Genomic DNA, 6,000 nt, shown 5'->3' with positions numbered 1-6,000 from the left:
CATTGAAGAACTAAGCACAGTTTGTCGACTTAATCCTAGAACATCTTAGGTAAGCAAAAGCCTTTTGCTAATAGTCTAGAAACTACTCTTGGTTGATAGGTACGTCTAAGAACTTATTAGGTAAACCTATCGATTTTGCCACGACATAAAAGGACTCCTTACTTATATCGTTGAGTTTCACCAAAACTAACATGTACTCACAATTATTTGTGTACCTTGCCCCTTTAGGACCAATAAGTAACACCTCGCTGAGCGAAAACTATTACTAGATTGATGTAAAGGATATCCAAGCAAGTGTATATTTTGGCATGGCACCTTTTAACTCAATTTTTAAGTTTGGAACTTAAGGCTCTTACTATGTTGGTTAGATTTTAAGTGAACTAAAATCCTTAATCATGCAACATAATCAAGCTTTTGATCTCATGCATTTTAAGACATATTTAAAACAATAAATAACTTAAAACATGCATAAGATATTTGTGATCTAGTATGGCCCGACTTCATCTTGAAGCTTTGACTTCAAAGTCCGTCTTGAAAATCTCCGTGGGAGGCACCATTTTCTTCAAATAGGATAAGCTATAACTAATTACAACTATTTGATGGTTCGCAGACCATATTTGAATTGAAAAATAACTTTGGTACTTTAGACCAATTACATTCAAATTAATGGTACGCAGACCATATTTTCTATCCTATTTGGGCCATACTAGTCACTTCATAACCTGCAAAACAGTACATATACAATATATACCATTCACCCATTCATTATCATGAATGGCCCACATAGCTGGTTAGTAAAACACATTATGCATCACGTAAACATTTGCAGCAATTAATCAAGGGCACCAATAATCTACCAATTATTCAGTCCTTATTAATTCTAATCGAGTTGTTTTAACCTTAAGGATTTGTAGACCTAATCAAGAGTTTATGACTAAAAAGCGCTCCCACTCAAACCAATAAATTCATATGCTTTACTAATTTTAAACATAAAATTGTATTTCTAGTCTAACCGGAAACATACAAATTTAATTAAAATTTAAAGCTCATATAAATTTATAATTGAATCCAAAAATTTAATTTAATTTCAGTCGCATTTAAATTAATTCATGATTTTAATTTTAGTAAAATAATTAGAATAAATTCCATTTATTATAATTATAATATTCAAAATTAAAATCCAAGAAATTAATTCAAATTATTAATTTTAAAATTAATTAAAATTACGTGAACTGAAATTTTCAAATTAAACATTCAAAACGATCTAATCGTAACGCAAACACCCTACGCGTTGCACGCCCATGGGCCGCACGCACACAGCCATTGCTGGCTATGTGCGCGCAGCTCATGCGCTCGTCGCATAGCTGCTGCTGTCCTATCGCAAGCCTCCGCACAGCGCCCCATCGCACGCGAGCTATCGCTCGCAGTGCGCGCGCGCGAGATCGCTCGCTGGGCGCGCTGGCTCGCTCGCTGTGCGCGCGAGCCATCGCTCGCTGGGGCGCGACATCGCTCGCTGGGCGAGCGACATCGCTCGCTGGGCGAGCGACATCGCGCGCTGCGCGCGCGAGCAGTGCTGGGCGCAGCGCTCGTGGCACGCGAGCTTGCGCTCGCTGCGCGCGAGGCTGCGCGCACTTGTGCGAGGCAGCGCGCGTTGTGGCGCAGCTCGCTTGCTGCCCACACGCGACTGCCTTGGCTTGCCCTTCGCCCATGCCCATTCGTTCATTGCTCGTGGCACACGACACAAGGCAGGGCTGCTGCCTTGTGCTCGTGCACTACGCCCTTGCTCATTGCATTCGTGCCGCACGGGCGACGAGCTCCCTTGCTCGTCGTCGCATGCCCGCTTTATACAACACCCCTTAAGGGTAACACGAAGCGTCCATTGCTTCGTGCGTGCAAGTTATTTGAACGAATCGCATAAAAATTTAAAATTTATATTTAAAATTAATGACAAATTAATAAATATTATTAATTTCATAATTTTAGGGCGAAAAAATCGAAAATTTATTATCCAATTGATTTCCGATTGTTATGGATTCAAGTCTAGGTCATAAAAATTTAAAATTTATCGTAAATTTACAATTTTTATGGTGGTTTTTAATCATAGGTTTCTAATTAAATTACAATTAATTATGAAAATCAAATTAATTCTAAATTATTCTAATTTTCAACAAATTAATCATAATTACAAATTAGATTGCATAATTAACAAGACTAGGCATTCAAACTCGTTAAACATATGCAGTAGGTCAATCAAAAATTCAAGATTTATCAACAGGAATCGCAAATATTTAATTTAACATCTTAAATTTACGAAATTTTGCATTCGAAAAACTAAAACCTTCGAAAAGTCATAGCTAGGCTTCGAATTTGAGAATTCTGGGTTCGGCAGAAAAATACTCTTTTTGTCAAAATTTTAGAATGCCTTTTACATGCGGAATTGACACAAAAATCACTCAATTCGGATGAGTAATGAAGAAACTGCCGAAAAAACTGCGTACATATAATTAAATAAACGCAATTTGCAATTAATTAACAATTACGAAAATTAATCACCCCTTTTAATTCTTGCAAATTTGTAATATTTAACCATGTTCATGCAATTTAGATTATGAAAATAATAAGGGGCTCGTGATACCACTGTTAGGTTATGATACATATGACATTACATAGATCATGCGGAAACAACCATTAACCCAGGAAACATATTATTTACACATAATCATATAGCATAATTAGATGCATACTCTTTGTTGCGTGCCTTCCCTAGCTGCGCCCGAACCGAACAAGAACAAGTCTTTTAGGACTCCAAGTGTCGTCCCTCCGTAGATAGTCCACAGCACGTCCGGATCCGCCTTAAGATTGACCAACTAGAATCGCCCTTAAGGTACTAGAAAATTCGGCACTTTTATGAGCAAGATGTGTTTTAATTTTCTCTCAAAAACTCACTTTTGAATACTTTGAAACTTCTGTATAAATTATGACCCCTAGGCCTTTATTTATAGAGTTATGGAAAAGGAATCGTAATCCTAGTAGGATGCGAATTAATTGGAATTAGAATCCTACATGAATTCTATTTAATTAATTTATCCAATTAGGAATAGACATTTAATCATACACTGACTCTTGCAGATTCAGGAATCACGCATGAGCACAAACTCACACACACACGGCAGCCACAAGGGCTGCCCATGCGCGTGCGAGCAGCAGCCCGCGCAGCACGGCCCACGCAGCCGTGGCCCTTGGCGCGCGCTGGGCCTGCCTTGCGGTAGGCCTGGGCGCTGCCTTGGCTGGGCTTGTGGCGCGCATGCTTGCTGGGCGATGGCCCCGGCTTCGTGCTGGGCCTTCGTCCGGCAAGCCTCGTCCGATGCTAATTCGTACGATACGCTTCCGATTAAATTTCCATTTCCGGAATCTATTTCCGATACGAACAATATTTAATATTTCCGATTCCGGAATTAATTTCCGTTTCGAACAAATATTTAATATTTCCGTTTCCGGAATTATTTTCCGATTCCGGCAATATTTCCGATTCTGACAATATTTCCGTTTCCGGCAATATTTCCGATTCTGGTAATATTTCCATTTCCAATAATATTTTCCGATACGTACCATGTTTCCGTTTCCGGCAACATCTACGACTTGGATAATATTCATATTTCCGATACGATCCATATTTCCGTTTCCGGCAATATCATCGTTTCCGGAGTATTCATTTCTTGCCTGTGACGATCTTAGCTCCCACTGAAACCAAGATCCGTCGGTTCCGAATATTCATAGATGGAGTATTTAATGCCATTAAATACTTGATCCGTTTACGTACTATTTGTGTGACCCTACGGGTTCAGTCAAGAGTAAGCTGTGGATTAATATCATTAATTCCACTTGAACTGAAGCGGCCTCTAGCTAGGCATTCAGCTCACTTGATCTCACTGAATTATTAACTTGTTAATTAATACTGAACCGCATTTATTAGACTTAACATAGAATGCATACTTGGACCAAGGGCATTATTTCCTTCAGGGGATTCGTATGTCCCAAGAGGATGTAATGCTCTCTCAAGATCCATGTCAGATGGTTTTGTCACAGAACATGAGTGGTGTGCAACTGTCCCAAATTTCTCAAAACCAAGGCGGAGTTCAAATGTCACAAATCCAATGCGTGCGTCCATTACCTCAAATGCCGCAAAACTTGAATGCCTTGCAAGTATCGCAGAACGCAGGCTCCCTAAGGTATTTTACCAGTAATGTTGCTGGAACTTTCCAAGGTTCTGGAAATCAGTGCATGCCGGGCGTAAACCAGAATTATCAAGTCCATGGAAATCATACGTTACAAGGACACATAGATCATCCAAATTACCAACACACAAGCAATAATGTGTTTCAAGGTAATCAGTGCTTTGTAGGAAATACCAGCACTCAGGTTTACCAAGACAATGTTTCACGCAAACCCAATTTTCACCAAAGACCTCCTTAGTTGCCACGACTTGTCAAAAAATTAATACGTAATTCATTTGATAGGGTACTTGTAGTCCGTAATAAGTTCTTGATTATTTATATTTAATTTATAACACTTGGTAATAATGTAACATTGTATAACATTGTTTATTAGTTGTTAAATTTAGAGTTCGTGAGATAGGTGTTGTTCGGCCTACATTTAGTGTCTGTCTATAAGGTGTCTGCCTATAAGGTGTTTGGTACAAAAAGTTTCTTAGATGATGGTGTAATTTAGAGTTCGTGTATAAGATGTTTGGTACACACAATAATAAATAGTTATTTGTTAAATTTAGAGTTCGTGAGATAGTTGTTTGGTACACAATAATAAATAGTTGTTTGTTAAATTCAGAGTTCGTCTATTAGCACTGAAAAATAATTGTCCTTTAATACAATAAAACGTAGTTTAGATACAACACAAAGCACCTAGTACATGCCGAGATACAAGCCGAGAGATATTAAAGTTTAGACATTAGACTAATACATATTAAAGTTTAGACATTAGACTAATAGACATTAGACATTAGACATTAAGCCGAGATACAAGCCGAGATAATCGAACCCACAGGTAAAAATTGTGGTTGGTTGTGTTGGTAATAATTTTCGCTTAGTGTAGTTAATAACCTACTTAAAGTAGTGTCAAAGTTGTTGCTGACACGACTTTCATCGTCTCCTCCTTATAGGTCCAACTTACGCGCAAGGGGTTGCTTCCGGGGCTTGAAGACTGGCTGCTCAACATAGATCATCCAACATTATTAGTGAAATATAAAAAGTGAGAACACAACAACAAAAGAATTAAAACTACAGTTGTAAAATTTGGAACAACATATTCGGTTACCAAATTTTACACCAAGGACTATACTATTTCCTTTTCAAACTACATATTATATTTAAACGGGGACTATACTCTTTGGATATCAAACTATCGTTGTTGGTACCTAGTAAGTAACCAAATTTTACACAGGGACTATACTAGTTCCGTTTCGAACTATCAACAATATATTCGATTGAACCAAATGAACACAGGGCCTGTACTATTTGGTTGTCAAACTAAGAAGTTGTACGTAAACAAATCTTGTATTAATAATGTTGGTTGATTAATATGCAAGAGGATATCCTAATATAGTCAGAAAGCAACGAAACTAGTAATTAATTACAGACATTTAGAGGTTGAACTAACCTTTGCAATGAGTTTAAACAGGGTCATTGGTTCTAAGTTCTCTTCGAAGAACTTAACGACAATTTCACAGAGTTTCCAAATAACTACCACCCCACCACAGTCACGCAGGTTCTGGAACACACTGCATTTATAATTACCTGGAAGTCGATGAACAAGTTGCTTGCAATGTTGCCAAGTAATCCTAGCTTGTGTTATAACCAGGAGCGAGGGTTTATGAGCTTCATAAAGCTTTTTGAAACCCTTTTCGAAAGAAGGCCTCGCCATGGATCTGGCGTTCCAAATAACAACCACTGTTCCCCTCGGGAAAAAGGGGTGGTAGTCCCCGTAGCC

The sequence above is a fragment of the Spinacia oleracea genome, chromosome 6 (assembly GCF_020520425.1).
Source record: "Spinacia oleracea cultivar Varoflay chromosome 6, BTI_SOV_V1, whole genome shotgun sequence".
NCBI classification, from domain to species: domain Eukaryota; kingdom Viridiplantae; phylum Streptophyta; class Magnoliopsida; order Caryophyllales; family Amaranthaceae; genus Spinacia; species Spinacia oleracea.
The sequence above is the reverse complement of the archived record's forward strand: the minus strand, read 5'-3'. Positions refer to the sequence as shown.